General features: G+C 39.5%; 1 long non-coding RNA gene across 2 annotated transcripts in view; it reads right to left on the bottom strand.

Moving 5' to 3' along the window:
- Positions 1-25,411, bottom strand: part of LOC120407130 — a 44,622-nt gene that overhangs the window by 8,042 nt on the left and 11,169 nt on the right. Inside the window, exon 3 of one of the 2 annotated variants that reach the window (XR_005599807.1) lies at positions 20,282-20,398. This is a non-coding gene — a long non-coding RNA (uncharacterized LOC120407130). The remainder of the gene's footprint in view (positions 1-20,281; positions 20,399-25,411) is intronic. The other variant, XR_005599808.1, reaches the window with a different exon arrangement.

The raw sequence follows: 25,411 nt of genomic DNA, 5'->3' as shown, positions 1-25,411 counted from the left end.
ATGTAAATTGATATCCAGTTATCTATATTTAGTATTTTACTAATTTTAGTGGTTCTAATCCTTATAGTACCTGGGTTCTTTACAGAAATTAAAATACAGATTTCACAAAATAGAGGTCTATAAAAAAACTCAATAAAAACTGCATATCTTGCTCTTAAATGCTTGAGCAAACATACGTCAAGCACCTTGCCACAAAGCTCAGCAAACACCCAATCTTGTTGAATCTGCAGCCAGAAAAACTGCCACAATAACATTTAAAGACACATGAACTTCCCCCATCTATCATAAGTTACATTTGAAGCTTGGTTAGCAAAGACCAACGACCCTCTGGTTTCATGAAATCTAAGTTGGCCAAGCAGAATTTCAATTTCATGCCAGCATAAGTGCAGTCTTTCTGCTTAGTGCCGGGAAGATAGAAAGCAGAATAAGAGGTCCTGAATCTTATTTAAAATGGCCTCAACCTGGTCTCTTAGTGTGGGCCTCCAAATAATCTGTGATCCTCCAAATAATTGTGCTTGTATTTTCGTACCCATTAAAATAGTAGTATACTATCTAAGTGTCTAACAGGATTAGAAATAGGATGGTCTTGTGATAAAAGCCCTTTACTCAAATGTAGAAGATTGGGGTTCAGTCCCCATCTCTACTGTGCAACCTTGGGCCACTCATTTAAGCCACATTTCAGGAAAACACTTAAGAACATGCTTATGTGCCTTCCTGAATCAGGGCCATTATCTGAATTTTCAGTATAAAATATGAATAATAATATTCCTTTCTCCCACTCTATAATTTTGTCCATTTAAATTGCTAGTTCTTTGGAGATAGAGATTGTTTCTTACTTTGTGTTTGTAGAACTCCTAGTAATGTGATCCTGATCTCAATTGGAGCATGTAGGTGCTATTTTAATACAAATACTCTAATTTCTACAATTCCACAAACATTATAGAAAAATGTATGCCTCGTCTTTCAATAAAAGTGACAAAACAAGATATAATAGCTTTGATTTTGGAATTTTAACGGGAGACTTTTCCACGCATTGACATGGATAATAGTTTTTATCCAATTGCAAGAAGAAAACTAAAATGAGGCAATTGCAATATTGTAGATCATTGGCCTCTGAAGCAAAATTAGCTGTTAACCCTCCATTTTCTAATGTGTTTGCTTTAGCTTTGAACCTATGACATTGGAAATATATGTGGTTTTGCAATAACTATATTGTGATAGGGTGAGTCCAGCTCCTGTCTTCTGTTCAGTCTACAGACTACTCAGAAACCTTTCACGGTTAAACACCACCATGTCGTTTCTTTATACTGCTCTTCCCGACACCTTTACTGACTCATTTACCAAGTCTATTATGGCATCCATTGCTCCTCTGCCAAAGATTGGAGACAGAAGAGATCACTCTCCACAGGGATCCTTCTTGGGTCTGGCTCTGCTAGCTTCCCTCTCCTCCCACCACTTCCTTCCTGTGCCTTCTTCCACCTTCTGCATTAATGGGCCAATTAGCTATTTTGGAGTCCCCAGCCCATGCTAATCCACCAATTAGGCACAGTCAGGTCCACCCTGGGGAGGGTGTTTAAGTGATTAAGTGTTTAAGTGATCCGAGTACTGGTTCAGCAGTTGGTTCCCAGCACTCTGTCACATATACATAGAAGCAATCTTCTGCACATTATCCTGATCAAAGGCCTCACTTTTTTTAACGGGTCTCTAATAACTATTTTTAAAGCTAAATTATCAAGAATCAGATGCATTTATTTCTAGCATTTAGTTCTAAGTAAATATACAGTACTGGTATGTTCAAAGAATATAGAAACTTAAGACAACTTCTATAAAATGGTTAATTTTTAATTAGCAAGATCAAAGCTGCAGTTGACAATTTAGCTCTCAATATCTCAGCACCATAATTATTTTGATATGAGTTTTCCCTTTAATTAAATGTGAAAGCACTTTTATGATAGTAATTACTATACAAATCGTGTGTCCTGTAGCTGCACTTTCACCTTTAATAAATGGGGAACATATGACTTGATAGTGAATAGTAGGAGTTCTCAGACACATTAAACATGTTGGCCTGTAAATTAAAATGCATAGATTGATGGTTATCAAAACCTATTTTGTCCTCCTAAACCATCTCACTACTCCTATTCCTATTCTCACTACTCCTACTGTTGATGTCATCTCCATCCTACCTGTCACCCAGGCTTGCAGGATACAGATTCTTTGCCCTTCTCCTCCCATATCTAAGCTGTGACAATATCTTGCTGCTTCTATCTTTGTAACATGTCTGCATTCTTATGATTTAATTACTTGCCCTTACCTTAATCATTTCCCACCTAGACTACTGCATTATCCTTCCTACTGCTCTTCTTAACACCCACCTGACCCTCATTCAGTCTCAAAGGGTGCTGTTAAAATACTATTCCTTGCTTACCATTGTGACCAAGTCACCCCATCTTTGAATCCCTCCAGTGATTATTATTTGTTCTGTGTATAAGTTTAAATGTATTCACATTTTAAGGCCAACAGTCATTTCACTCCTGTCTACAACTCCAACTTTGTCTCTTCTTCCTGTTTCTCCCCTCCCTTCTATCATTCCAACTACCCTATCCATTTCCTACCAAACACATTGTGTCTTCCTCCAACTCACCTATTATATGTACTTATATCACTCCCACTACCACAGTATCTGAGCACCTCACAGGCTAACGTGTTTAACCTCACAACATCCCTGTGAGGTAGGGAAGTGCTATTATCACCATTTTCCAGATGGGGAACTGAGGCACAGAGGGTAAAATTTTTGAAGCGGTATTTAGGTGTGTAACTCCTAAGGTCACCCAAGAAGTCTGTGGAATAGCAGGACTTTAAGTCAGGTCTCCAAGTCCTATGGCTTGTGTGCCCTAACCACTGAGCAAACCTCTTTATGGAAAGCCTTAAAGTCTGCTTGTTAAGCCACAATTGTTGCCTAATTAAAATCTTTTCTAAAATTTATTTCTGTTAAGCTAACATAAAGGAAAGTAATTAAAATTAAATTAAAAACCCCCTAGAAAATACAAGACCAAAAAGTGCATGTGAGTTAAACAAATCACCATGTGATTTTACCTACATAAGCTGGTTCTTCCTCACTTTGTTACCCATCTTAGTTTTTGCCCCTCACTTGTTGTGCCATGTCTAGAGTCTATCTGGTAGATGCTTTTGAGGGCAGGGACATTGTCTATTTGCTTGTTAAGTTCCTTGAAAAATCATGTTCCTCGAAGGCCTAGCAAAAACCAACCACTCTACGTTAAAGCCAAACAAATTCAAGTTAGAAGTAAAGCACAATTTTATTTATTGCACACAATGCATGGGTGTGCACGGACATCATACAGACATAAAACTACATGGAACAAACTACATAGGGAAATGATGGATTCTCCAGCTCTAGACGTCTTCAAATCAACACTGGATGCCTTTTGGGAAGATGTGCTTTAGTTAAACACAAATTACTGAGTTCAATACAGGAGTAACGGGATGAATTCTATGATCTGTGTGGCCAATACAGGAGGTCAAACTAGATGATCTAATGGTCTCTTCTAGCCACAGACTGTGAGTCTGAGAGATTTTAGGCTGGAGGATGTACTACTGCAATAAACTCCACTTAGCATGGCATACAACTTTTTTAAAGGATGCAAACTTATGATGGTAATCTAAAGTACAGAGATAATTGAAAACCATCAACATTTACCAATCTCCACCATGCTGGTGTCTGAAATACCATAATTTTTCCCTATTCTTAAAACATGAAATAACTGTGATGTCTGTATGGTATCTACTAAGTGCTCTCTTTTGAATGGTGACTACTGTATAGTTATTGAACACACAAATATTTGAAGAAATAAGATTGTCAGAAATTAATTCTAAAAAGACTCACAGCATGCATGAACTTAGATTGCACCACTTAAACACAATATACTCCATGCTTCTAGTAAAGAGCCCTAACTCTGCAACTTCTAATCTTATTGATTAGCTCTTACACATAAACAGTCCCAATAAAGTCAATGAATTAACTATTAATAGTAGTGAATCAAACTATACAAAAGAATCTCTATGGACAGAAATTCCATGCTTGAACAATAAAACTATTGCAGCAGAAATATACTGCTGGCCACCTGACCAGGATGGTGACAGGGAGATTAAGGCTAGAAAGGCAGAAAAATGGACCAGGTGGGCCTGACTATGCCTAATCGGTGGATTAGCATGTGCTGAGGACTACAAAAACAATAATGGTGGATTTCAACTTTCCTCATATTGATTGGGTATGTGTCATTTTATGAAGGATGCACAAATAAAATTTATAGATACCACAACCGATTGCTTCTTGGGGCAGCTTATCCTGGAACCCATAAAGAGTGAGGCAATTCTTGATTTAGTCTTTACTGGCACACAGAATCTGGGCCAAGAGGTGAATATAGCCGAACCTCTTGGTAACAGCCAAAATAGTGTCACTAAATTTAACATCCCTGTAGGAGGAAAAATGCTAAAGACACTCACCGCAGTATCATTTAACTTCAAACAGGGGAACCACACAAAAAAGAAGCTAGTTGAATAGAAATTAAAAGTCACAAAGGTGAAAGGCCATTATAGTTAATGGGCGTGCCTGCGGATCTCCACTGGAGCTGCCTGCCACCCTCCCGGCGACCGGCAGAGCGCCCCCCGCGGCATGCCGCCCCAAGCACGCACTTGGCGTGCTGAGGCCTGGAGCCGCCCCTGCCTTCATATAACAGACTCAGGGTCACTCATTGAAATGAATTGGCAGCAGGTTTAAAAACAAGCATAAGGATGTACAACTTGTATACCTTCACATTGCCATGGAATGTTGTGCAGGCCAAAAGTACAACTGAGTCCAAAAACAAATTAGATAAGTTCATGGAGGATAAGTCTATCAATGGTTATTAGCCAAGATGTTCATCAACGCAACCCCATGCTCCAGGCATCCCTGAACCTCCAACTTCTAGAAGCTAGGAATGATGGCTCACTCTAAATTGCCCTGTTCTATCCATTCCCTCTGAAGCACCTGGCACTGGCCACTGTCAGAGACAGGATACTGGGCTAGATCTGTGGTTCTCAACTTCTATACTGGTGACCCCTTCCACATAGCAAGCCTCTGAGTGCAACTCCCCATATAAATTAAAAACACTTTTTATATATTTAACACCATTATAAATGCTGTAGGCAAAGCAGGGTTTGGGGTGGAGGCTGACAGTTCATGACCCCCCATGTAATAACCTCGTGACCCCTTCAGAGTTCCCGACCCCCAATTTGAGAACCCTTGAGCTAGAAGCACAACTGATCTGACCAAGTATAGGTGTTCTTATAGTTAATGGGAATACTCACACAAGTGAATTAATTTCAGCAGGACAAGGAATTGTAGAAGTGATTCAAACTCCAATGATGCTAGTGGAATGACTCCCAATGATTTCAATGAGCTTTGAATGACAGATTTGTTTATAACACAGATTTTAGTTATGTGCTCTCAATATTTTGTTCTTTCAAAATAGGCACTGTAGGAAAGGCCACAGGGTCTTTCACATTCTTTTACTTTTTCTTGTTTCTCCTCACATCATTTTCAAAGATTTCAAAGTCACCGTTGACTTTGCTCATCCAGTTGAGCTTGGTGGCTGGTGGAATGAAAGGAAGCAGTATGTCCTTTCAGAAAAAACGAAATACTGCTCCTAGAAGTGCTACGTCAGCACAGGCTGCAGCCCAGTAAAGAATCAGAAAGCTGGTTGTATTCAAGTCAGAGCATTTTCAAAAAAATCTTTTGGCTGCACTGCTAACCTCAGATTTAATTTTGTAAACTTTATTCTATCTGCAGTCCCACTCTATCCTTTCTAATGGGAAAATAAACAAACAAGTCAAACTTGTACTAAATGCCTCTTTTATTATTCTCTACTCTAATAGCTGGAAAAAAGGTAAACAAAGGATCCCACAAGGTTATTCAAAACTTCTTTATAGGTCATGGATTGATTTTCAGTTTTTAAAATATTTTCTTTTGTACAAGTACAGTATGTAAAACTGATTTATTCTATAGTGTATCAGTGCTATCAAAAATAGCCTTCATTTTCTTATGCATGAAGGTTTTTTTATTGAAACAAATAGAATATTAAAAAGCTTATTTTGCAGAGCATATTTCCAGTGTCATATAGTTCCAACATGAGACTGAATAATACAAATTAAGAGAAAACGCAAGTGTTTAATGCAAATTTAAGTTTCTTTTAATAGAATAGTATTCACTTGGCCTTTGGGCCAACTTTCCAAAGGAGTTTTCTCCATGCCTATTATTGTGGGTGAAATTTTGAGTTTTTCAGAGTGCACTCATTATGCCTGTCTCTTGGAAGCTGTATAGCTGGTGAAATCCTGACCCAATTGAAGTCATTGGCAAAACTCCCATTGACGTGAATGGGGCCAGGATTTTACCAATTAATGTCTTATAAGCCACTATAATATTAAATCTAATTTAAACAATGCTAAAACTCTACCAAAAATCCCAATAAACAAATGCCCAAAGCCCTCTATTTCCTAGAGGCCTGGAAAAACAGATGGGCTTTGCACTATGCCCTGAAAGCCATTCAAATCAGTGGCAGAACTCCCAGTTAATTCCCCACTCACTGGGGAAAAATAGCAATATTTCATGCAACAACAATATCTTCAGCATGAGTACTTGAATGGCTGATTTTAAAGGCAAAGAATAAAATAGTTTCAGAGGCTGTTGAAGCAGTATGCCCATTGTTTTTTCAGTTCTCCATATAATTAACTTGCAGTTTGGTGCTACAGCCAACTTGACCTAAAAGCATTCAAAGTGGTGTTAAATTAGAAAGCAATTCTTTGAGAAAATAGAAAGCATGACAGCCTGAATATCCTCAATTTGAAAACCTAGTTTTGATCAGATACAGATTTGAGTATTGAGACAGCTGAGCTACTGACATTTTAGACTCCCTGCTACTGGAAGAAATCTTAGAGGATCAGCCACTGTATTTCCTATTGCATTTATAACAGTGATTGTCCATTCAAGAAGTCTTCTCTCATGCACTTTTTTTTAAGTGCTAAAGGGAAACATTTAACGGAGTGTGTCGTTAATAAAGCACAGCAACATAAAATTAGCCTGAGGCCTCCCAGAAATCAATTCATATGACCAAATCCTGTCCTGTATTACATGGGTGCACTGGAGAATGGCAAAGTTCCATGAAGGCATTTCCCCTTAGTGCACCCACATAAAACAGCGACAAGGCAAATTTCCTGTGAATTCTGCAGTGCTCAGGAAATTAGTACTAAGGAAGCTCATCTTCTGTGCCTGCAAAGGTAATAATAAATCTGCTGCTGCTGCCAGAAAACATGGCTACCCCACTCCCAGGATCTATTTTTCCATGTACAGCACAATTGCCAGGGGCACACATAGTCTTAATGTGAGATAAACTGCTGTACCAGAAACAGCTCCTGGATCACGAGTGGTGAGCACCCCTTGACTCCAACCCTACACCCCCGGCTCCAGACCCCAGCGCACCAAACGCGTGCTTGGGGCGGCGACCCAGCGGGAGGGCAACAGGCGGCTCCGGCGGAAGGTCCGCTGGGACCGCAGCTCCGGTAGACCTCCCGCAGACGTGCCTGCGGAAGGGCCGCTGGTCCCGCGGCTCTGGTGGAGCATCCGCAGGCATGCCTGTGGGAGGTTCACTGGAGCCACGGGGCCAGCGGACCCTCCACAGGCACGTCTGCGGGAGGTCCACCGGAGCCGCGGGACCGGCGACCACTAGAGCGCCCCCCGCAGCGTGCCGCCCTGCTTGGGGCGGCGGAAATCCTAGAGCCTCCCCTGAGCACGCCACTGTGCTAAGCAGATAATTTTACCCACAACTGCTAGGCCTGCTTTCCCTGGAGCTCAGGAACCGCTCCCTCTAAAAATCCTCAGGAGTATAAATAACTCTTAAAGGAGCAGAAAGGTACCGCCAACAGGTACAGTAACTATAGCTCTCAGTGAAGTTATTTTTCCACCTTCAGGGAAGTTGGAGTCTGAATTTTAGCTGAAGTTTTGAGTCAGCCCTTATAGCCGAGCAGCCTACACCACCGGTTTGGTCAATTTAATGTGACCTCTCTCCCCATTCCACACACACACAAAAGTTTACTATGTCTACTTCAAGTAGAAGTATGATGTGAAACAATTGCCATAGAAACAGCAATAAATAATCACGCCATCAACAAGTTAAAATTACCACTTTGAAATATTTGGATTCATTTGTTCATTTAATGACTATGCATTATTTCAAGACAAAATTGGATTTCTTTGTGACCTCAAAAGCATAACAATAATCTAAAGGACAAGACAAATAGATACATTTGTACAGGCATCATTGAAATGCAACAGCACTGTGACATTTCTAGTCAACATCGTCTTTGCTCATTTTGATCTCTGTCAAGTGCATGGGATGCACACCAGTTCTGTGCAGGGAAGACTGTTCTGACTATAGACACAGTTGATTGTGCAGCAACCCCTACTGGTACAGGCACAAATAAGGTCTTGTAAAAGCTCAAGTGCAGGTAGGCCCTTGAAGATAGGAGGTTATCATCTATATTTTTCAAACCACATTGCAATGGTAATCCAATATCTGGTTCACCTACGTGCAAAGACATCCAAATCTTTGTTTGCCATGATGTTTCTCTGACCTGCTCTTCAAAACGGTCCTCAAATAGTGGGAGTTTGGTGAGTGATTTGTGCTTTTTGATGCAGAGATTGAGGTGCAAGCAATTCAGATTTCCTTTTCTTTTTTGCTCTGGTCATACAGCATCTCTCATTCCTTTCATTGAGGGATCTCAAAGCACTGTATAAATACATTCACTAAATTCTTATCAAACCTATTAGTTATATATTTATTTGTATTTAATAGATGGGGAACCTGAAGAATAGATCCACTAAATACCTTGTTTAAGGGATACTATAAGTAAATTGCATAGTTGGAAATAGAACTCCAGAATCCAGATTAACTATTCTCTCTACCTTTTGCAAAAGACCAAACAATGCTTTGGAGCAGGGCCGGCTTTCGGTCGATTCGCCTGATTCCCCATGCCTAAGAGGGCCCTATGCCGGCGTCCAAGAGGGCCCCGCACCAGCGCCTTTTTAATGTTTACTCACCCAGCGGCACTCTGGGTCTTCGGCAGCATTTCAGCAGTTGACCCTTCACTCACTCCGGGTCTTCAGCGGCATTTCGATGGCGGGTCCTTGAGTGCCGCCAAAGACCTGGAGCGAGTGAAGGACCCACCGCCGAAGAGCCGCCCAAGACCCAGAGTGCCGCCGGGTGAGTACGAATCGGGCCCCGCCCTTGCTAAAGCCAACCCTGCTTTGGAGGAATTCCATAAATAACTTGTAAATCAATGCCATTAAAGAAAATACTTTCCTAGTGAACTTTTTAATTAATGATGGGACAACCAAATACATGCTTGGTTTGAAATAAAGTTTATATTATCTCCTTTTCAGGTCCTGAACTCTTTATCCAATATGTAGATATTGCCATTGATTCATTAATTCTATGGAACTGCATGTTGTTGGCACTCATTTTACTAATTCTGAATTAGAGTAGGTTACAAGGGTTAAAAACTCTTTTTTAAAAAAAATGTATCCTAAAAAAACCAAAAAGCCTATGAGATAAGGCTGTGCACAACTGCATTTGATGTATTACATCTCAGTGGTATCTGACAACCCTTACTCCCTGGTGATGCAATTCTTTTCTAATAATTTAGTCTCAGTCTATTAAAAGACAGTTACAGATAATGCATCCAGGCAAGTGGTGAAGGATGTCCAGAACAGTATTTGTAGAAATGTTATCAAAACACAATTCTCAAAAAATGTAGTGTGTTATTGATCTTTTAATCATTTCAGACAGACTGTTATATAGATTTTTTAGAGGACTGAACATAACTGGAAGATGGAAATGGATTTCCCCTTTGCTACTTCATATGTCATAATAGATTATTTGTTCACAGCTAGGAAGAGACCATAGCTAACCATTCAGAGGTTATCTTTGCTTATTATAGCTAAAGACTTAATGTGTTATTGATTTTTTTTTGCAATTTTGAATGTATTATCACAGTTGATGGTACCTGGTGTCATTTTATAGTGCTCTTGACACACCATTACTTCAGCATTGTTATTGTTAATGCAAAACCAAGGATGGTATTTATAGTTTATAGAATTGTGTTCTATGAGGTTATAATGTACCAGGCTCTCCATTATATGAGTGTATTATAAAGCTATAGGGTAGAATATGGTTTCATAAGTGTTTTTTTCAAATTAAGGCCCTGATTCAGGAAGACATCTTGAGACAAGAAGGGTGCTTAATCATGTGCTTAACTTCAAACATGTGGGGCTAGCGTTCCATAGTTCAGGAGGGCTGGACTGGAAGTTCAAAGGCTCCTATGCAATTCCTGTTTTCTTCCTTTTTAATTTTAAGTGTTGACTATACTAGCTGAAATATGCTAATGTGGTTAAAAAACCTTAACATTTCCCTAGAGGCTTTACTGTATTTTTAAGAAATCATACAATTTTTGTAGTACTGCTGTGTTTTGTTGCTCAGTGTAGTTAAAGATTTTTATTTCAAAAGCATTTCTCAATTATTCCTAAAACAATTAACAGTGTGTGATTTAAAAAGAAAAACTAAATTCACTCCATTTAATAAAATAACAGTAACAATGGCAAATATGACATTCATATGTGCATCACTGTAGTAATATTGTGCCACTAATGATATTTAATACTCTGCTAGGCACTCCAGACATTCATGGAATGCCCACAAAAAATATCCATGGAATTTATGCATTCACAGTAAGATTTTTCTAACACTCCCCTGATGCATTCTGTTTGCACTAGTTACAGGGAACTGGCTGCATACATTTACTAAGGCTATAGAGAAGTCATATTAAATCTTAGCTCAGAAGGGAATTGCTTTAGAAATATTCATGTTTACTGTTACAATGCTCTTGCACCTGCTAAGTTTGTGCAGCCATGTTTCCCTCTAGTGGCTTGCCCATATAGAAGATAAGAACCTGCTACTTAGCAGACAACAGTAGAGCTGGGTTAAAATGTGAGAAATGGGAAATTTGGAAAACATTTTTGTTCCATACATTTCAAAACTCATTTTTTCCAAAGCTTTCTGCAAAAATTACATTTTGCTTCAATAGCAGTAATTATTTTATTTTTTAAAATTACAATTTCTAAACTGAATTTTTCATAATTGCACATTTTTTATTTTGGAAACACCTTACCATATCAACAGGGTAACCAATCAAAACTGGCAAATCAATCAAACCCACAAGCTTCAAATTGGCAAATCAAACACTGAAAACCAGAAGAAAGGGGATCCATCTGGTTTACTGCCTGCCTCCCAATCTGCCTAGCCCACTGCCTAGCTCAGTGCCCCAATCCAGAAGTCCACCTGGCCCCACCTCTCTGTTCCTCAGAGACCATACAAAACACAACACAAGTTACAAAGCAGGTCAAAGAATAATTAACAGGCTATTTTTACCATCATGTTCCCATTAAAAAAAAGATTGAAACCCAAAACTGTTTTGTGAAAGTTCAGTTTTGAAAAGAGTCCATTTTCCAATGAAAGTTTTTATTCCAAAATTTTGATCATCTATAAATAATAGCATTACTCCTATAGCTTCAGTGATAGGGTCTTTGCTTTTGGTGCTGATCAGCCTAGATTTTTAGCTTCACTTACTGCTAGGGTGTCTCATTGACTTCAGTGGGACAAGGATTTCACCCATCAGATTTTTTTTTTTTTTATAAATAAGCCATTTTAGATCCCAGTGTTTTTACAGCTGGAGGTTGTCTCAAGTAATCAGCATCACAGAGAAAAAGAAGAGTGCACAAATCATTGACGTTATATTAGCAATAATAGACTCAATAAGCCAAACATTTCCCAAGATGTGCACCAATTCAGTTGATTTGAGGCATATTACTGTGTGGTTATAACAAAATAAATGAAAGTGGAGTTTGGCCTACAATCTTAGCGCATGAGTATGATCAATGAGAAAGAGTGCTGACTATTGAGCTGGTCAAAAAAACTGCAAATTAACTTTTGAGGTAGAGAGAGCAAATGTTTCAATATTTACCAAAAATTCTATGAAAACAAAAAAAGCATCCTCAGAATTTCAGTTTTTGTAAAGCATCTTTGATTTTAAAAAATCAGTTTTCAAAAATCATTCTCAATATTACAATTTTGGTTTTAAGGAATCCATATGCTTTTTTTAAAAAAAAAAAAAAAACCATACCCACAGAATTTTTACAGAATTTTTTTTTGATGTGTGGTTTTCAAGTCAAGACTGGACAGTTTTGAGGAAAATTGTGTGAAAGCTTTTTTCATTGAAGAAAAATTGACAAAAAAGATTCAACCAGTTATTACTCAATACCTCAAGATCAGCCTGTTAGTCCAATTTTATTTAAAAGCAGCAGTTAATATTCTCTTTTACCCTCAGAACTTTGAAATGTAAGAAGCTAAAGAAATAAGAAGTGGACTGATGTTCCCCCATAAAAATAAAAGAAAATCATTAACCGGGGGAAGAGGATTAAGGGGTGAGAAATCAGCATCTGATTAATACCGCAGAAGTTACTGAGTAATAAAAATTCATCTAAACTGCAACAAAGTTTTCCCACTACAACTATAATTTCAGAAGATTTTTAATTTCATAAGGAAATTAGTACAGATTAGAAATTCATGTGTCACTGATTATTATAATAGGAACTCTAAATGATACAGTATTTCTTCTGCATTTCTCAATGGCTGAGCCAATTTAAGTCATCAAGAGGGTGAACGACTCATCAGTATACACTTTCACTTAGTCACAAAGGGGTACTGAAGTATGAATTCAAGATCCTAGATTTAGGCCCTCTTTTTAAAATAGATTTTTAGTGTGCTGTCTTTTAAGCCATAACTCACTCTATTTCCCCTAACTGTTACTTGAGTTCCATGCATTAAGATATGAAGCAACAGGATGAGGTAAAGATGGAAATAAGCTAGTTAAAGGACAAAATTTTAGATTTAGTTTTGAACTTCATTCTGTGGCTGTCATAATATTAATATAATATTGATTTTTTTCTGTAAATATGAAAGAAAATTAATATCCAGTTTCTCAAAGAAAAAATATTGTCAACTAATTTACAGAGAAACTAAGTTGAGTTTATTAACTTTTCAAAGGACTAAGGTGCATTTTTAGATGAAAACTAATAAAATGAAAAACTGAAAGGGGATAATTTAAATTGGGAAATAACCCCTCTCTAGAAAAGCTGGAAATGAAATGAGAATTATTGTGGAGCAACATCAAAATATTGCATCATGATTGATAAAGATGACATTTACAAGGTTTGGAACAGCGAAGTGGTGAAGTTTACAGGAAATTAATCTAATATTGTAGACATCATTTTTCACACAAGCTGAATCATAATTCAACTGTCTTCAGCTGACAAGGTCAAAATTTACCACAGTGTACACTAAATGACTATAAACTGAAAAGTTTATCACATCTTAAATCAGTTTGAGTAATTTCAGACATAAAAATCTATTTCTATGGCAGCCAGAGGACCTATCCCCACTATAATAAAAACACTCTCCAAAACTTTCAATTAAGCTATAATGGAGAGAGAAATGCTACTTAATAAGTCTGTTCATAAGTAATTTGAATTATCAGCAAGCAATTTTGCATACAGTTTTCTAGGAATGATAACACAAAATACAGCCAGCTGTTTCTTTCAGCATACTAGTTTCATTACAGACTCAAGTGTTACTCTGATTAAGGCTAACATGATGTGATAAATTTCATAACTTGCAGCTGCTTTTGTGCAGATTTCAAAAAAAGTGTATATGCTGTGAATTTAGTTGCAGCTAGGGTTTAACATATGCATGTCTCATTAGGGATTGTTTTAAAAGCACAGGGGCAAACATTCACAAACTCAAGACAAATATTGCTTTATATCCCTATAATATATCCCATTAGGTCCTGATTCTAAGACCACCATATTAGACCTCATCTTCACAGATAAATAGGAACTGATCACAAAATTAAAAGTTAATGATAGCTTAGGTGGTAGGTGACTTGATCACATGTATAAATGTGCAAACAGAATGAAATCCAGACCAGTAATATATGTACCTGGTGCTTTAATAGCAACAGTTTCACAAAGGTGAAAACAATTATGAGCCAAATCAGTTGGAGGAAGAATTTAATCAGAAAAATGTTAATGGCAAAAAAGGCACAATTGAGGAAGAAGGCTGTACTGGTTAAAAACTGACCTAGCTTAGAGGAAAAATGAAGGCAACTGTAAAACACACACACAAACAAAAAAAAAGGTATAAATTTGTAACATTGTGAGTAATTAATCAAAACCATTGGAACAATTTACCAAGGGTCTTTATGGATTCCCCGTCATTGATGTTTCTTTTTTAAATCAAGATTGGATGCTTTTCTAAAAGATCTGCTCTAGGAATTATTTTGGGGATGTTCTCTGACCTGTGTTATACAAGAGGTCAGGCTAAGTGATCACAAGTATCCTTTCTGGCCTTGGAATTTGTACATCACTGAATGGGCTTTGGATGTGTCCACTAAGCCTTGATTCAGCAAGATACCAAAAACACATGTGTTACTAAGCACTGGAACTACTTAGTCACATGCTTAATGGAACTAGGCCAGTATGCTCAGCTCTTTGCAAGACTGAATACTTCACGCAAAATGGTCTTTTATTATGAACAGCATTCAACTTATTGTGATTCCTAGGTAACTGTAGCATATGTACGACTTTGATTCATAAGCTACAAAAAAGAATCAATACAAGATCAACCACTGTGGCCCCAGTTCAGCAAAGCACTTAATGTGCTTCAGAATGTTCACAGTGATTTGTGGTTTTAAATAGCTTTCTTCATTGTGAAAAGGGACCAGGGTGGCTACGGTCAGCATAGCTTACCGGGCCACTAAAGTCCAGCCGGTCACAGCATCAGCAGAGCAGGCAGGCTCTGTGCCCAGCTCTGCATAGCTCCTGGGAAGCTGACAGCATGTCCCTCTGGCTCCCCTCATCCCCAGCCCCACCCCAGAGCCTGCAGCCCCAGCCAGAGCCCTCACCTCCCCACACACCCTAACCCCCTACCCCATCCCGGATCCACCTTCCGCATCTTGAACCCATAATTTCTGGACCCATCGCAGAGCCCACTCCCCCAGCCCAGAGCCCATACTCCCTCCTACTCCTCAACCCTTACCCCAGCCTGGAGTCCTCTCCCAAACTCCAAACCCCTTGGCCCCACCCCCCGGCCGAGACTCCCCTCTTGCACCCCAAATCCCTCATCCCCGGCCCAACCCAGAGCCTGCCCCCACAGCCCACTGCCCTCTCCCACACTCCAAACCCCTCAGCCCCAGCCCAGACTCCCCTCCTGCACCCTAAACACCTCATCTGTGGTCCTACCCCAGAGCCTGCACTCACAGCTAGAGCCTTCATCCCCTCCCACACCCCTATCCCCTGCCCCAGCACGGTGAAAATGAGCAAGTGAGTAAGGGAGAGGGCAATGGAGTGAGCGGGAGTGGGCCTCAGAGAAGGGGCAGGGCAAGGGTGTTCAGTTTCTGTAATTAGAAAGTTGGCGACCCTACAAACCATATGAAAAAACCTTCAGAATTTAACAGAAAATTTTAGCGATATCATTTTGGGGGGGTTAGTTACACCACAGTGTTCAGTAGAGATTTGTATCCATGCAATAGAATTCTGTAGGATTGTTCTAAAGTCCATAGGGAAAATAGATCATTCCCTATTTATTGCTATAGGTTTTTATAGAGTAATTCTTATGGTACCTTATTAAATGGGCATAGGCTGGTAGGTTGAGTTATAACATAGATAGATGCTTCTTGCAATTTTGAATGTAATTAATAGATTTAATGCCAGAAGGACCATATTAATAATTTCATCTGACCTCCTGTATAACAGGGGCCATATAATTTTACTCAGAAATTCCTGTATTGAGCTAATCACCAGACGTTTGACCACATGCATCGCCAGCTGAATATATTCCATCAGTTGAAGAAAGGCATTGAAATACCCAAACTCCATGTCTGTGGAGTGGCATATGACATTTGTAATCTCTCGATAATCAAGTGATAGAATTATTATTTGTATAAGACCCCAGTTCCTCAACATTATAGGATAAAAGTGTATTATTTTATTTTATTTTATTGTCCTAACTTAGAACCAGGCCTAGGTCACTGTAATCTGTCCTGTGTGGGATATATGATGTAGTTTTGACACCAGTTTGACACTAAATTGCATAAGATGGTTGTGACACAGAATGACACACTTATCTTTTTCACTGTGATAGATATATGCCACGGTTCTGGGAAACTGCACTTGTTTTCCTTCTCTGTGATCCAGCAAGAGCAACCATTTTTAGGCTCCCAGCTCCTCAGCCATCACCTATCATGGGCAGAGACTTACTCCTCTCTCCTTCCTGACCAGATTTTTCCAGGCTGCACATAGCTCCCTGCCTACACTGTGAATTCCCCAGCAAGTCAGACTGCCTTAGCAGTACACCTATACTTTCTCCTCTGAGGCTATAAACAGCATAAGTGCCCACAGTTAAAAGTTACCACACAGCCCTTTCTACATGAGCACATTTATTCTTAAAGTTAGAGCATTACAGAGAAGACACACTAAAAAATACAAGAACCTGCACACATGCTAATAAGCTTACAAGAGATCACCCCATCTACAGCAGTTGTTCTAGTAGGATTCAGTCCTTCAGAACCCACACAGGGTTTTTCTGTGGTTAAAAGTTCATAATCCCTTTTGCTCAGAATAAGAACTCCCTGAATCTGAGTGTCAATGGGACCCTGGGACAGGTAATCAGCAAAGAAAGGTCCTCTCCTCAGGGCAAAGCTTCAAAAGTTGATGGGGTAAGAACTCAGAAGGGGCACATTTGCATACACCTCCTCCCCCAAACCCTGGAGATTTCCTGGGAAACTCACCTAATATTATCTGGCCTTTAAGTTCATTCTTGTCTGGCATATTGCTTCACATAGCCCTTTGACACTCATAACACTTTCCAGTGTTTACACAGGTCATGTTTCCATCTATAAAAAGTTTCGTACAATTCCACAATACTATATAAACTTTGCATTTTTAATACAATGGACTTCAAAGCCACTTAAACTTAATTCAATAAGGTTTTACAAGGATATTGCTGGAAAGTGCCACATCTGTCATAGTCATCACATCACAATGTCACTTTTCTTGTGAGACACAAGAAAGTTCCCTAAAGCTAATTACCCTAATAGAACTGCTGCAATGACTTTCAATGGGACTTAGGCACTTTTGAAAAGCATATGGGCTATCCAATAGTTTGGATACATATGTAGTCCCCTCTTTGAAGCCTGGCATCTTTTGTTTAAAGTAGTATTTTTGTGGCTTGTTGTAGCTGTCATTTCAGTAACTCTCTGGTTATTGATGGCTTTTGTCAAAGAGTCTTGCAGCATCTTCCCAATAACTCCGTGTCTGATACTGCACGTGATATTTTACCCATAGGAGAGGCTTCATTGCACTCAAGTTAGTGAAATTCATAAGTATTTGAAGGAGTAAGCCCTATACTTGTTCAACAGGGAGTTTCATTCAAACAGTAAACTTTCCTGCCTCTTGTTGCTTTGTGGCACAAGCAGAGTATTTATTACAATGCATGTTTTTGTCTGTAAATAATAGAATGTCTCAAAATAACCCACAAGCTTTTCTTTTCTTTTTTTTTTAATATTCTGAGATAAACACAGCATGTCTCATATATTGAAATAATCTATCACAGCCTATTGTCCGCCTTGTGTATTCGCCTTTATTTGATTATCTTGGTAAATTATTGTTGCCACCTTGCTTATTAGATGTAATTCTTTTTACTATAAGAACAACCTTCATTTCCTCAAGAAGAATAGTGAAATGGCCATTATGCCAAAGATATCTCTGAATGCCATAATCAAACTGTTTTAGTGCTCTTAATGTTGCCTCAGAGCGAATATGCAATTCTATCCTATATACTCCAAGTAAGGAATAAATATTAACCTGAGCCCTGACAAGAAACCCTCTCCTGACTGCATTTCAAAATTTAATAAAGGAAAAGCACAGTTTTTTCCGAGGGTTTCAATTTCAACACAGGTATGACAATGAGGCATGAGAGACTATGTTTTGGTTCCCAAAACTGGGTGTGTTGAGAGAGATGAAGCTAAGTGCCTTCAGCTACCCACAAGTATGATTGTAGTCAAACTGCATGCCTTTGATTGGCTTACTGAGGTTACAAAATTGATAGTTATAAAAGACTGAAAGGCATTTTATGTAAGTTGTCAGTCATTAGTCCAACAATTTGGTTTATGTCATCCCATTATCACTTCAAAGGCAGTTCATAAAGAGCTTGACCTTTTAAAGACAGGTTAGATGCAATTGTGCTCCAAAGACTGTAGCACATCAAAAACAACATTGGTTCTAATACATTTACATTTCAAGTAAAGCTTTGATTTTTTTTTTGTGGATCAGTCTTCCCTTCTTTATTAATCACATGCCCTAAGAAAACTGTCACTGGGTTTGTCATAGCATATATTTTTCTCTATTTAATTTGAGTGTGGCAGCCTGAATATACATCAAAACTGGTTTTAAATTTACATGTAGCCTTCCCAGGGCTGGCTCCAGCATTTTTGCCGCCCCAAGTGGCAGGAAAAAAAAAGCGCCGAGATCGGCAGTGCTTCGGCAGGATCTCTACCGCCACGGCAGCTCTGCCTCCAAGAGAGACTGAGGGACCCGCCACCAAATTGCTGCCGAAGAGCAGGACGTGCTGCCCCCTTTCTTTAGGCCACCTCAAGCACTTGCTTGCTGCGCTGGTGCCTAGAGCTGGCCCTGAGCCTTCCTCTGACCTCCTACAGGCTGAAATGTTGGCCATATAAACTTCCAGTCTCTCCAGGCCTTATAGAACCCCATTCATTTTCTACAGGCATACTCTTGGGGTACAGAGCCTCTGTCTAGCACTCTTTCCTGAGAGGTGAGACCTCAAGGTCCAACTGTCCAATTCCTAGAACCACTACTGAGCCCTAGACTCCTCCATAACTTAAATACATCCTCTCCACGAACTCCAGTTATGTGGGCACTCTGGGGTCAGTGGCACACAAGTATAACACACACACTTCACACAAGATTCTAAATCACTATTGTTCTTTACTTAATCGCTCAGTAAATACACAGATCTACACAAAAATAACAAACCCTACATTCATTACCCTTCCTGAGTTTTCTCAGCAGACCAAATGATTCTTTCAACTGCAGTCAGAGTCCTCTGCAGCATCCAGGATCCTTCTCTGGCAGTGCATAGCTGGTCTTCTCAACTGTAGAGCCTCCCTGTCTCTCCATGTTAGCCAGCTCTGACCTTGGTTGATTCTGCAGCTAACCCAGGCCCCCATGCTGTGAAAGCATGCCTGTCTCTTCCCCTCTCCTGCCAAAAACTTCCGGTGTGGCTTTAAGAGTCTTCTGACTCACCCAGTCTCTGTGGTTTTTAAAGGCCAGAATTAACATGTTAGTGTCTTTGTTCTGTGTTTGGGGGTTTCCCATTCTCACCACTTTCCCTTTGCTGTAGCCACATGGAAGAAAGTAACTTCTCCCAGACTCATCCAACTTATTGTAACTCAGCTGTTTCCACCTGAATAAGCAGCCTTTAAGTTCTAATGACTCCTCCATTGTACCTTGTCTGGGAGGGATATGACAATCCTTGTCAGCATTGGTGAAAGACTCTGCATACACAGATATATTCAAAAATAAAGCAATTTCATCAAAACAACTTCATAGCATCAACTGGAATTCATGAGTTGTACAGATTCCTCAAATCACTACACCTTACGCTGCACTTTACAACTATTATGGTTGCTATATAACCATTTTAATATTACCCCACTTTAATATTACTCTGTACTACTATTTACTGGTATGTTTCATATTGCACAGAATAAGATAAGAGTAGCAGAACATGTCACAAAGTAATCTGAATTTTGAAGGCCCATCTTCTTTCTCAGACAAATCACCATTTTCCATATTACAAGCCATTATTTCTGTCTGTTGAAATAATTGTTTACCATAACCTCTCTAAAAGTCTGTCATTTTATACATTTGCATACAATTGGCATAATTAATCGATATATTTTTTGAAATGCAGGTTAAATATAATTATATTTTATACAGTTTACAAATAATTTAAATCAAGCAGAGCTATTAAATGCTTACCTACAAGTATTTGTGCAGGCCTCAGTTCAGTTTTTGCAGCCAGATCTTACAGGGAAGGAAAGGGGGTTGAGGCACTCCATCAGTCACTACAGGCATTCTTGGAGACTTAGGCCTTGTCTAGAGTAGAAAGGATTTTCCAGTATAACTATATTGGCAATCTCTCCTGGTGGAGCAACAGCTTATATCAGGTTCTTTTGCCAGTCTAGCTTATGCCAGTTCCCCGGACAAAATAAGCTTTAACAAAAAACTACACCAAGTCTTTTGACAGCATGATTATGTTAGCTAGAGGTGTGATTTTTTTTCCACACTCTTAACTGACATAGCTATGACAGCAAACCTTTTAATTGTAGAGCAGGTCAACTATGCTCCTGGGAGAGTTGTGACAGTGTGCATCAGACCAGGAATTGTGATGTGTGCTCTCCTTCCCTTCACTGGCTCTAATTTGTTGGCCAGTGTATAAAGAAGATGGGCCATGGCTCTTCCCCTGCATCATCATGCCTCACCACCTAGCATCACTCTTATTGCTAGACATCCCAGTCTCCTGCATGCCATGACTACAATGAGATTATGGTTTATACCTATGCAGGTACACATAATGTTTGTGCCCTATCGCCTTTACTCATCCCCATAGTCAAACCTAGTCAACAGATCGATAGATTTTAAGGCCAGAAGGGACCATTATGATCATCTTATCTAGGTCCTGCATAATACAAGCCACACATTTTCATCCAGTTACTCCTAAATTAAGCCCAATAACTTGTATTTGGCTACAATCTCTCTTCCAGAAAGGCATCCACAGATTGATTTAAAGACCTCCAGAGGTGGAGAATCCACCACTTCCCTTGTTAGTTTGTTCCAGTGGTTAATCACTTTCACTATTAAAAATTGTATCTTATTTCTAATATGAATTTGTCTTGTTTTAACATTGAGCCATTGGTTCTTGCTATGCCTTTCTCTGATAGATTAGATTAAATCTTATGTTGTGGAAAAAATATAAAAACAGATATTTTGGATTTTTAGAATATTTTTTGATATTTTAAAATAACCACAGATGATACTTTTCTTCCTTCTGTACTTATCCCCAAATCTTGTCTCTAGTACATAGGCTAAGGTGACAGGCTGGGCATTAGAAGTGAGGAACTGAGGTGGGAAGGTAGCCAGGCTGTGCTGAAGATGCAGATCTGCTCCACAGCTTCTACTCTAGCCTCAGGGTTGAAGCAGCATCTGCAAGGTCAGGCTTTGTGGACCTCATGGGCCCTTCTGTACCCTCTGTCTTCCTTTTAGGGTGGTGGCAGGACTCAGAGCGAGCTGAGTCCTGGAAGGAGGGAGGCTGAAGAGTGTGTACCCTGAGTTACAGGTTACACAGGAGGAGCCCAGTAACCCCCAGCCTGACACCAGTTACATGCCTGGTATGAGGGACTATGGGTGTTGCAATCTACCACTTAAAATCCATCCATGTGTCTGTCCTCATGTCACTGTTGTGTCTGCATCAATATATTCATATACATTCCTTTGACTAAAAGCTGTGCATTCACAACCTTTTTCATATATTTTCTCTGAACATCTCGCCAAACAATTTTTTTCTTCACAGAAATGATCATGGAAGGTGAAAGATTCGCCAACACTTCTGTGAATGAATTTGCAAGTGTTCACATGTACATTTGAAAATATCTTTGAAACGGTCATAAACCAGAGGGGAAGATCAATCATGGAGCAAAAGCAATACCATGTGACTTAGGTAACCAATCACACACTGCAAGAACAAATAGTTGTACACAAAATCAGTGTGATAACAACTAACCCATAGACTGATATATTTGTATGATGTGCTCATTGGATAATTGATATAACTGTTTATTATTTGAAATGAAATATGTTTGTGGATAAAGTATGAACAGAAATCATGGCAAAATTAGAAAGTTTTATTGACAACTAATAGTCCTTCCAAAATGGCCCATTTGCAGTTTGCAGCAGTTGACAAGAAGTTGTGAGGAACAGTGTGTGTGGGGGGTGGGGGGAAATAAACATAAGGAAATAGTTTTGCTGCAAATGGACCATTTTGATTACCACTACAAAAAGTTTTTTTCTCTCCTGCTGGTAATAGCTGATCACTCTCGTTAGAGTGTGTATGGTAACACCCATTGTTTCATGTTTTCTGTGTGTATATATATATATATATATATCTTCCTACTATATTTTCCACTGCATGCATCCAATGAAGTGGGCTGTAGCCCACGAAATCTTATGCTCAAATAAATTTGTTAGTCTCTAAGGTGCCACAAGTACTCCTGTTCTTTTTGCGGATACAGACTAACACGGCTGCTACTCTGAAACTTAAAATATACTATAATCAATCCTTCCCATATCACTCAACATTTAAAGCCTGGCTCCAAGACTATAATAAATCCACCTATACAGGCTCAGGAGAAATACAAGTGATAATTAATACATTTCAGTGACCTCTAAAATTAATCTAAAATAGTTGTCCATAGGTCATAATGCGGTGAGTTTATAGTCCAATATCTTGTGACCTCTCATGACCGGTAGCCTTTTGGCAGAGAGGGATTCCCATCTCCCCAGGATTATCAAGTATCCATTTCTAGTCTTCATGGCTAATTGCAATTTACTCATTTATTTAAATAACAAAAATTGTTCTAGGAAAGCATACCCTCAAGTCTCCCCCAAATCCCTTAAAAAGATAACAAACTTTTCCAGTAGCCTAGGAGTGAATATTGTTCATAAAATGACTCAGCACAATGCCTAATCCTGAAAGAAAATTGGCTATTTAGAGGACAGAAGAAAAATATCTTTTTTTTAAAATCTGACTAGAATGTTAGAAGTAGATTAGTGTGCATTTTACAGATGAAGTTGTAATAGGGCCAAGCATTTACTATATGGTTCTGTAATTTATTTATTTTTACAGGTCTGTCACTACAGCATAGGTGGTATAAATTAGAATTTTGTAATCTCATTCAGAAATACAGAATATATTTTGCATAGTCTGTATTTCTAATGACAGTTAAACATAGTCATAGTTTTACTTCTATATTTGGGGGGGAGGGGTGGCTCCAGTCAAACAATAGGGCCATGCCTGGGAGCGGACAAATTCTGTACTGGTCCACAGAGGCATCATTTCAGATTTTTCAGGAGCGGGGAAACTTTAACCATGATTCCAGGAATTATGTAGCAACCGAAAACTCTATTTTTTTGCAGATAATTATTTAGAAATGATCTGACAGGAGCACTGTATCTAATTCCGATATAAAGAAAGAACATTAAATAAATATTAGACCCACTCAGCTGTAATACTAACATGTTCTGACATTTTGTGGCAAGTCACTTAAGAGACACCGGTTAGGTTTAAAATTGTAATGTATATTCTCTCTCAGATACTCTTTCTATAGTCAAAAGGGACCATTGTGATCATATAGTCTGACCTCCTGCATGTTACAGGCAACAGAATCTTACTCACTTACTCCTGTAATAGGCCCCTAACTTCTGGCTGAGTTACTGAAGTCTCAAATAATGTTTTAAAGACTTCAAGTTACAGAGAATTCACCATTTAAACTACCAGGGTCTCTGTCAACCTGACCTATGGGAAAATTCCTTCCCAACCACTAATATGGCAACCAGTTAGACCCTGAGCATGTGGGCAACAGCCACCAGGCAGATACCCGGGAAAGAATTCTCTGTAGTAACTCAGAGCCCTCCCCATCTAGTGTCCCGCCTCTAGCCATTGAAGATTTTTACTACAGGCAGTCGCCAATGGGCCACACACCATTGTAGGCAGTCCTGTCATACCATCCCCCCCATAAACTTATCCAGCTTAGTCTTGAAGCCAGCTACGTTTTTTGCCCCCACTGCTCCCCTTGGGAGGCTGTTCACTCCTCTGATGGTTAGAAACCTTCACCTAATTTTAAGCCTAAACTTGTTGATGGCCAGTTTATAATCATTTGTTTTGTGGTCCACATTAGTGCTTAACTTAAGTACCGTATATACTCGTTCATAAGCTGAATTTTTTTAGTAAAAAAGGGAAGCACCAGAGAAGGGGGTCAGCTTATGAACGGGTATAGAGATGGAGAGGTGGGATACAGCCCCTCCCCACAACAGAGAGAGCAAGGAGAGGCAGCACAGCCAGAAGGGAAGAGGTGGGACCAGAGTCTCTCCTCTTCTAGCCATGTTGCTCTCCTCCCAGCCTCCAAAGCAACTGCAGCTCCGGGGCTGGCAGGCTGCAGCTGTGCTACTTGGCCTTGCCCCCCAGAGCAGGTTGTGGCCACACTGCCGGAGCACGTTGCGGCTGTGACACCCGGCCCAGCCCTCTGGAACATGCTGCGGCCGCACCGCCTGGTCTGGTCTGGGGGGGGGGGGGGTTGGCTTATAAACAAACCAGCTTATGATCGAGTATATACGGTAACTCCTCTCTCCCCCTCCCCGGTATTTATCCCTCTGATATATTTGTACAGACTTATCACATCTCCTTTCAGCCTTCTTTTGGTTAGGCTAAACAATACAAGCTCTTTGAGTCTCCTCTTGTAAGGTAGGTGTTCCATTCCTTGGATCATCCTAGTATCCCTTCTCTGCACATGTTCCAGTTTGAATTCATCTTTCTTAAACTTGAGAGACCAGAATTGCATAGAATACTCTGAATGAGGTCTCTCCAGTGCCTTGTGTAATGGTTCTAACACTCCCTATCTCTACTGGAAATACCCTGCCTGATGCATCCCAGGACCATGTGAGCCTTCTTCACAGCTGCATCACATTGACCATTCATAGTCATCCTGGGATCAACCAATACACCCAGATCTTTCTCCTCTTCTGTCACTTCCAATTTACTAGTCCCCAGCTTATAGCAAAAATTCTTGTTGTTAGTTCCTAAAAGCATGACCTTGCACTTTGCACTATTAAATATCATCCTGTTTCTATTACTCCAGTTTAAAAGGTCATCCACATTTTCTTGTATGATATTCTGGTGCTCCTCCATATTGGCAATACCTCCCAACTTTGTGTCATCTGCAAATTTTATTAGCACACTGCCACTTTTTGTGCCAAGGTCAGTAATACAAATGTTAAATAAGATTGTTCTCAAGACTGATCCCTGAGGAACTCCACTAGTAACCTCTGTCTAGCCCA

Source organism: Mauremys reevesii, linkage group 5 (assembly GCF_016161935.1).
Source record: "Mauremys reevesii isolate NIE-2019 linkage group 5, ASM1616193v1, whole genome shotgun sequence".
Taxonomy (NCBI): domain Eukaryota; kingdom Metazoa; phylum Chordata; order Testudines; family Geoemydidae; genus Mauremys; species Mauremys reevesii.
The sequence above is the reverse complement of the archived record's forward strand: the minus strand, read 5'-3'. Positions and strand labels throughout refer to the sequence as shown.